We start from the raw sequence: 10,000 nt of genomic DNA, 5'->3' as shown, positions 1-10,000 counted from the left end.
AAAAACGTTTACAGACTTCAGGGCCTATTTAAGGACTCCACAAAACTTGACAGACAAGAAAATATATTCTAAAATAACTCCTAATTGACACCTTACCATATCAGGAATCAAGTTTGACCTAAAAAGCATTAAATGCACCTAAAAACAAGGAAAATACCTAAAAAACGTACTAAATAATAAAACCCTAAATAAAAGTTGATTTGGTCTGAAATTAGCAGATCCAAAATAGGAAAAAATCTGCCTTAACTGATATAGAGCTGGAAAGTTAGTCAACCATTAATTCATGCCATAAATCACTCCCAATTAAGCCAGATCAGCCCTAAGTAGCTTGAATTAAATTTATTACACTTTCATCTTCCTTTGGGCCAAGCTTGGAATGTCCTCCGTTAGAATCAACCCAAATCTCTTGAATCAGCCCATTAAGTGCTTCTTTGATCTTCTTGGATCTTGCTCTTGTTATAGGCCCAACTGGAACATGCAATGGATCCTTGAATGCTTGTTGATTCTCATCAGAAGCTATGCATTGTAATCCTTTAAATGAGCAACTGTGTAGTAATGGAGTCATTTACTTAAGAGCAATCGACAGTCCATTGCAGGTCTAATTTAACAGTTCGGTTTCTAAAAGTCATTATTTCCTATCAATGCTAATTGGTTTGTTGGTCTGTAGTTTTGACCATACACGATAGAGATTGTTATTAAAAATCACGAAGATTACAAATTTGTTAAAGATCAACTCCATCTTCTCCAGCTAGCTATTTCGTAATAATATGCAATCATATCTGTTTGTAATACAGACTTCTGAGCACTTAGTGACCTATCCCATTGCCTATAGTGTTGTAAACGAAGTTATTTTTCCTAGGTATGATTTTGGCATGCTGCTAGTAACTTACTATAGTGTCTACTTTAAATTTATATGGGCTTATGCGGTAGTGCTCAAACTGAACTTTCTTTTGTAATCTATATGCTAGTGTCTACTTTTCAATCACTAGGAATGAACTTATTATTGACAGTTAGTGGGACCTTATTCCGGCTTTGGTTTATGGCTGAACTTATTTTGCTGAATCTAGGACCTTGGGTTGGAATGGTTTTGACGTAGGATAACCACACTATTTCAATGGAGCAATTAAACAAAAATAGAACAAAAGATAAATCCTAAGAGTCAGCACCTAAGGGTTGCTTAAAGTCAGCACCAAGCAAACTGAAGTCGGCACCAGTGTAAAAGAAAACATACATTTTTTTAATAATTTTCTAAAGTTGACTTACAATCATCAAAAAAGTGTTTAAATAGCTAACAATAAATTGCATAAAGAAACCCTAATTATTAAATGCTCAAGCTTGCTTAATCTTAAACCCAATAACTAACAGGCTCCATCCATAAGGCCACAGGTTGGGCCGTCTTCTTTTTGTTCTTCCTTCCATACATGTGTATAATTGGGGGTTGTACCTTGTGTCCGCACCAGGTTTGGTATTCATAATTGAACCATTTAATTTATGTTACTTGAATTGAGGAACTTATATTTGATTATATGGGCTTGTTTATATGCAGGAATGAATATTGTATTCAATATAATTACAAATGAATTCTCATCGCCCGATGATGATGAGTTTGAGATATAATTATACGACTTGCTATAGAAGAAGAACGATCAAAGTCACCTCATCCTTCTACTCAACGTCGTAGGTTCATTGAGCGTGATTCTTTGCAAGGCCACAAAAGGCTTTTTCTCGACTACTTTGCTGAATTACCGGTATATCTTCTAAATATATTTTGAATGAGGTTTTGAATGAGGTGTTCTCTTTTTCCTTGCATTATATCTGAGGTAAAAGAAATGGAGTCATACTTTGTCCAAAGAAAAAATAGTGCTAAAAGGCTAGGGTTGTCTTCCCTTTAGAAGATGACTGCTATAATGAGAATGCTTGCTTTTGCTTATGGAACAACGACTGATTTGGGTGATGAATATCTTAGAATTGGTGAAAGCACCATGATGTTAAGTCTTCAAAAAAAAATGTAAAACTGTGCTTTCAATATTCTAAAGAGTACTTAAGGTCGCCTAATGGGAATGATAATGCTGGATTGCTAGCACTAGGAGAAAGCCATGGATTTCCAAGAATGTTAGGGAACATTGATTGCATGCATTTGAAATTGAAGAATCTTCTGACTGCATGGAAAGGTCAGTATACAGGTCATATTCATCAACCAACAGTTATTTTGGAAGCTGTGGCATTATATGATCTTTGAATATGGCATGCATTTTTTGGATTACTTGGATCTCATAACAACATTAACGTGTTGAACCGATCTCATGTATTCATTGAGGTTCTTGCTAGGCGATCTCCTTCGATCAATTACTAAATCAATGGTTATACCTATACAATGGGAAACTATCTTGCGATGGCACATATCCTTTAAGGTCCACAATTGTTAAAACAATTCCATGTCCATGAGGAAATTTAAAAAAAAAATTATTGAAAAACAAGAGGCAACAAGAAAGGATGTTGAGCAAGCTTTTGGGGTGCTTCAAGAACGCTTTGCAATTATTCGTGGAGCTGCATGTCAAACCTGAAACTCTTAAAGACATTATGATGGCATGCATAATATTGCATAACATGATTATCGAAGATGAGCGTCATCTCAATGGAGTTGAAGGCATTGATTACGAGCAATTCCATGGAACTACCCATAACCCAGTGTCACATGATCATACGCTTGAATTTACATGGCTCATTGATTGTCATCTTCAAATTAGAGATCGGGGAACTCATTCTCAACTCCAATCAGACCTCTTAGATGTTAACACCCTATTTTGCAACCCGCATTTAACCTTACATGGAAGGTAAAGGGTAATTTCACCTTAGAAATAGGCACCTTAATTGTAACTACTAGATACTTAATTTCATTTCATCAAAATGATTTTGACATTGTAGCGATCAAATCGACTGATCATAAGCCCTAATCGGACCATCAGATTGAAAGTTATCGTCAAATTAAGTTTTAATGTGATGAGAATCAACAAGCATTCAAGGATCCATTGCATGTTCCAGTTGGGCCTATTACAAGAGCAAGATCCAAGAAGATCAAAGAAGCACTTAATGGGCTGATTCAAGAGATTTGGGTTGATTCTAGCGCAGGACATTCCAAGCTTGGCCCAAAGGAAGATGAAAGCGTAATAAATTTAATTCAAGCTATTTAGGGCTGATCTGGCTTAATTGGGAGTGATTTATGGCGTGAATTAATGGTTGATTGACTTTCCAGCTCTATATCAGTTAAGACAGATTTTTTCCTATTTTAGATCTGCTAATTTCACAACAAATCAACTTTTATTTAGGGTTTTATTATTTAGTACGTTTTTTAGGTATTTTCCTTGTTTTTAGGTGCAATTAATGCTTTTTAGGTCAAATTTGATTCCTGATATGGTAAGGTATCAATTAGGAGTTATTTTAGAATATATTTTCTTGTCTGTCAAGTTTTATGGAGCCCTTAAATAGGCTTTGAAGTTTGTAAACGTTTTTCAGAATATTATTGAATAAAATTCAGAAAAGGTAAGGCTTTGCTCTCTTTTGATTCTTCAAGAACTGTGAACTTATCAAGGATTCTTCCTTGTGGCGTTCAAACTTTATACCTTTGGTTCGTGATTCTTTATAATCATTGGGTCAAGGTCAACTTATACATTTGGTTCGCGTTTCGATTATATACGTTGGGTCAGGGTTTCTATCATAAATCTGATTTTTAGCTTTCCTGGGTTAAATATTCCAATATTTTTGTTGGGTCTCAAAGCGTGTCGATTGAGGTTCGCATCATAATGGCTAAGATGCACTATCACAAATCGTGTCCAACTATATGTGATTATGAACAATTGATTTCAATTGGTTATAATTATAATCAATTTGAGATTAATGATGTGTTATAATTTGATTGGCTAGGACTATATGGTAAGGTTGCACACACTTAATTAATTAGATGGTGAAACATTAATTATTCAATGAGTAATTTGTGTAATTATCTTTTTAATTAAGGTGAATTTGGAACTAATTAAGTCTGAAATGGAAGTTATTGTAGCCTATTAATGTTAATTGAAAACTAATTTGGAATCTATTAATGTTAATTGCACTAAAGTTAGTGTAGCCTATAAATGACCTCTACTCACTATTTTGTTGATATCTATCATAATATTTTGAATCTGTGAATGAGGTTAATTTTTCCAAAAACTAGACATCCGAGGCTTCAATTTGAGTACAAGAACGATATGATTCTGATTAGAATTAAGTAAGATATGGTTTGTTTGAATTTAGCTCTGCAAGCTGTTACAATAACTACGGGAAAAACCGAATTTTGCTTGCTCATCACTCCCACTGATCTTTACATTTAATGCACTAGCTTTCCCCAAAGTTTGAAATAGGGTCTAGGTTCATGATTCCTTTTGATCCTTTGTCAACCCTCATTAAATAACGTTACATTCATATTTTTTCTACTACAACTATATAAACCCCCCCCCCTCTCCTCTGTTCCAAGGCACACAGAAACACCATCTCTTCTCCTCTCTTGAGTTCTAGTAAAGAAGAGTAGTCTTGTCATATCTTAGTCTTCCTGAGATTCAAGGTATTGAGTGAAACTCACTCTTCCTCTCCTACCTCTTCTTTTCTACTCCACCCTTAGGACCTCTACTAAGAGTCTCCTCCTCCACCCATTCATGTGGGTTTGGCCAAACACCAAAAAAAAGGGTCAGGGGCATGGTCTCTCACAATAGCGACTCCACTAGGGATATTGAGCGCTAAGCTTCAATTAGGTTATGGTGGCCAACTATGTCATTGTTTGTTTATTGCTTTTTTGTGTATAATATGTCTAGTATGTCATTATATTGTATGTCATGCATGTCACATACCTAGCGATGAACCTTCCACCCACCGCGACAAGGATCATCATGGTTATGCCATGATGGTTCATAGGGGAAAACTGTACCGCTCAGACCAACATGACACTCTTGGCGTCAGAAGTTAAGAGGTAGGACGTCCTAACTTGTGGGGACCTTTAACCTACCTTCTATCCATGTTGTAATGACTCATAGAACCTACCTTTAGGTCGGTCCAAGTAAATTGCACTGCATTATGCATGTGTTTGGCCCTTTTTTGAACCATGATAATAAGCTCAAGTCCAAAGCTTGAGCATATCATAATTGTTTGAACCATGTATGCTATAAATAAACTCAAGCCCAAAAGCCTATGATTAAAATCTACTTGACATGGAGGCCCAGTTTATTTTTCTAGAGAAAATATAACATGTGTGCATGCAGTTTTCCAAGTGCAAGCCCAATCAAGTGAAGGTTCAGGACTTTAAAGTTCAAGCTCAAGTCAACTAAGCTCATCTGCCAACCCAAACTCATTTCTTGTAGCCATGACCAACTTCCATGAATTGTTCATTACTTTGGTGGCAAGCCAAGCCCAACTTCATGAAGAGTTCAACACTTTGAGTCAAAAGCTTAAAGGAAAAGATTATTACTACTTTCCAAAATGATGAGAACGAAGTTCAAGGCCTACAATTGACTGAAAGTGAAAAAAAGTTGAAAGAGCGCTTGGATAAAATGGAACAACTATTTCAAAAGTTTCAGTGGAAGGAAAATGCCATGAACTCCCATTCTCTTTCTCTCTTCTCACAAGTAAGAGCTCCACCCAAATTCAAGATGCCAAGCTTAGACAAGTTTGATGGAATAGGCTACCCCAAAGCCCATTTGAATATGTACACAAAGGCCCTCCAACCCTTGGGAGCTACTGAAGAACTTTTGGCCCAAATGTTCCAAAATGCACTTACTAGCGCTGCACTCTGTTGGTTTTTGAAACTTGAAGACTCTTTAATCTGTACTTAGGAGGACATTGGCAATGAGTTCTATAAGCAATACAAATACAATACCGAAGTGGAAATTACTAGGCATGATTTGGAGACAACCAAGCTAAAGCCCAAGGGAACTTTCTCAGTCTTTATCACAAGATGGGGGGCAAAAGCAGCCCAAATGACAAATAGGCCTAATGAAGAAGAGCAAATCCAAATAGTGGTGAAAATTTTGTTGCCCATATACCACAAACATCTCTTTGCCCAATACTTTCCCAACTTCAAAGCCTTGATCATAAATGGTACTCAAGTGGAAGATGTTGTCAATGAAGGAAGCTACACTTCTAAGAAAGTGGTAGCCCACACCACCAATGAGGAAGTAGTCAATGTTATAGATTACCAAGCATCATCGATTGCCAATACTAGGCCTTGAAGGAAGTTCAGTGAACTCCACATACCCATGAGCCAATCATTTGAAAAGCTCAAAATTGAGGGATATCTGAACCCACTTGACCCTCGCCCTCATCCAAGCCATCTACCAAAAGGGTACAAGCCACATGAGTTCTACAAATATCATCAAGAACCTAGTCATCAAACAAACAAGTGCATCAACCTGCGACATACCAATCAAAATCTAATTGACGAAAAAGTTATCACTCCACCGTCATCCTCTGGTTGATTAGACTTTGCCTTAGTTCAATTCCACAAGTTGTTGAGCAGAAACTTTTTTTTTTTTTTTGGGTGCTTATTTAGAGTATGTTCTTGGTCAATAAATTTCATGATTGGTGCATTTTCATGCTTTTTTTTTTTTGTTTCATTTTGTTCATTACCAAAATAAAATAAACAAAAAAAAAGAAAAAAAATCAAGATTTCCAAATCTTTCAACAAAAAAAAAAAAAGAATTTTTCAATTAAAAAAAGTCTTCCGACTAGAGGCATTGGGCCCTTAAGTCATTTATAAAAACAAATCTTTGAACTAGGGGTATTGGATTTCCTAGTGACTTTTTCAAATAGGCCCAATTTCTCTTTCAAGGACTTCATGATATTTCTTTAAAAGTTTTTCTTTTCAAAATGGTACATGAGGATCCCTTGGACAAAACTTTTTCTAAATCCTGATGTTTAAAGGCTTGAACAATCAACTTGTACCAAGGAATGATTAAATTTCATTTGATCCATGTAAAGACTTTTGATACTCGACTTAGAATATAAGAAGAAATGGTCTTAAAATGCAATAAAAAAGAATCCATCCATCGGAAAATCCCAAGAATCCATGCACTCGATCCAATTTTCAAAAGTCTTTTGTTTCACAACATTAGAACATTCATTCTTTTTCTTTTAAGATGAATTTATTAAAAGAGCTTAAGTCACTGTGCCTACAAGCAAGCATCACTAGGGATAGGAGACCATCTTTGGTTAAACCAAAATATTTTCTATTACCTAGAATGTTCATTATCCATTGTTAGCCCATTTGAGCCTTCAAACATTTAGCATTTTTTCATGAACCCGATAAAATCTAAACTTGGGGTGGGAAAAATTAAGTTATGCATACTTAAATCTCATGTTGAGAAGGACTCAACCTTGTAGCTTTGAAACTAATTGATAAAACTCTCCAAGAAGACATGAAAGACAAGTAGAGAATTCATTAAGCTAAAGAGAAGAGATCATCAAAGAAAAATGAGGTTTCACTCAATCAAGGAAAGAGAAATGAAATTCCATCAATGTGAAAAAAAAAAAGTGTGCATCAAGTTTGAAGAGCCTAAAATTCATTATGCCAAGAGGAATACAAAATTCATCTAAAAGAGAGTTCATAGAAAAATGATCATCAAGCACGGAAATGTGCAAGTGCATCGAGGCAAGAAAGAAGTCTATAGAGTGCATCAAAATGACTTAAGCTAAGAAAAACCTGGAAGGCAAAAGATCCCCAAAAGTTCATTCAATCAAGAGATGAAAGACACAAATAAAAAATAATAATAATAATAAAATAAAAAAACTTGCTAGGCTAAAAATCCAAATAGGTAGTCTAGGCAAAATCTGGAGAGAGAGAGAGAGAGAGAGAGAGAGAGAAGAAATGAAAAGAAAACCCGCTACGCTGAACCCAAAAGAGCGGTCTAGGCAAAAGTTAGGGCCAAAGAAAAGAAAGAAAAAAAAAGAGGAAAATCCTAGCAAATTGAAAACTTGAAGATGTAATCTAAAAAGAAAAGGATTTTACAAGATGAAGATCTAGAGGTATGATTCAAGAGAAATGATCATAAAATCAAATGTTAATACAAGTGATCAATGAAGATTAGTGAGAAGATGACAAAGAAGAAATGGGAAAACTTCTTCAATATTTGATTTTTGAGTAATGCATACTTAGGGGGAACATCATAGGGAATTTTGAGCCCTTTTATGTCATTCATTACATAACCTAAACCTAGCCTATATTACAACCTATGAGTAAATACCTCCTTAAAGTCTTGCTAGTTGTAGGCACATCTTAAACTCTAATATTATTTTCTCTTGAATTAAAAAGGAAAAATGCTTATAATTGTCAAACCCCACAGGATGATATAATTCCTAAATATTATCACATTTCATTTCTTGATTTCCTTTGGAGACTTAATCAGACAGTGCTCAAAAGAAATAAGCAAATTTAATTACTTGAGTTTAATGATCTTGATCCTTCCTAATCAAATAGATTTGTTTGATTCTTAAACACTATGATTTTCCAAAATGATTGTTCAAAGGATCACCTCTTGTTCATAAAAATAAAATTAAAAAAAATAAAAGAAGAAGAAGAAGAAGAAAGAAAGAAATAAATAAATAAAGAGAAATCGCATTTCCATTAAAAGAAAATCATTCTTTTTTAAAATCTAGTTCTTTTGAACTACATCTTGATCTGATTCTCTATGAGAAAGCTACGTAGGCTACCTTTCAAAGGCCCGATCCTAATCACCTAAACAACTTTAGGGCTAGAAGTCAAAATAATGTGACAAAATTGTTTGGGTGCATGTTAGGCTAAGCCCATTTGTTTTTCATCAGGAATGCTTAAACTTGGGGCATTGGTCTATTTATATTGTATGCAGATATGTACTTCTCGCTTGAAAGTAAGTTTTCATTTGAGGCATCAATCCATTTTTTTGCAAGCATGTCCACACTAAGGATAATGGCCAAAAATGTGTTCATGATAACTGGTTTCTAATAAGTTAGAGAAAGAAAGTCATTTTGCAAGAACCAAGGACTGCAGAATGTGACATTCTTTCATGTTCCCCAAGGGTCACAACTTCAAATGAACTCAGCTTCCATCCAAGAATGGAATATGCCCCAAACTAGGGGAATTGGCTAAGTACTTCCAATTCATTTCAATGAATAACTCCATTACTAATTAAAATTATCTTTTTGCAAGAATTAAGTAAGGACTTATCCAGCAATCTGTATTAACTTTTAGCCAAAGTTATTCTCGTTCAAAGTATAAGTTTTCAAAAAATTAAAATCATCATGAACAAATCTTCATCACTTCTAGTCCATCCATCTTCATCTTCATCTTCTTCACTTTTTGATAATGAACAAATCTTCATTTTCAAAGGAAAAATCTCCAATGAATAAATCTTCATAGGAAAAATCTCCAAGAAAAGTCTCCATTTTTCAAATGAAAAATTTCCATGAACAAACCTTCTTAAAATTTTTCAAATGTTCAAAGAAAAAATCTCTATGAACAAATCTTCAAAAGGAAAGATCTCTATTTTTCAAAGAAAAAATCTCCAAAACTATTTTTCAAGGAAAAATCTTCAATGAACAAAATCTTCATTAAAAATTTCGAAAACTTCAACGGAAAAATCTCTAGAATAAATCTTCAAGGAAAAATCTCCATGAACAAAAATTCATATAGAATTTTCAAAAATTCAATGGAAAAATCTCTAGAATAAATCTTTAAGGTAAAATCTCCATGAACAAATCTTCAAAATGAAAAATCTCCATTTTTCAAAGGAAAATCTCCAATGAATAAATCTTCATTAAAAATATTCAAATCATCAAAAGAAAAATCTCAAAAACTATTTTTCAAGGAAAAATCTCCTATGAACAAATCTTCATTAAATTTTTTCAAAAATGCAATGGAAAAATCTCCAAAATGAATCTTCAAGGAAAAATATCCATATTTCAAAGGAAAAATCTCCATGAATAAATCTTCTTTAAAAATTTT

Source organism: Castanea sativa, chromosome 1 (genome assembly GCF_040712315.1).
Source record: "Castanea sativa cultivar Marrone di Chiusa Pesio chromosome 1, ASM4071231v1".
NCBI classification, from domain to species: domain Eukaryota; kingdom Viridiplantae; phylum Streptophyta; class Magnoliopsida; order Fagales; family Fagaceae; genus Castanea; species Castanea sativa.
This window is presented reverse-complemented; position numbering follows the sequence as displayed.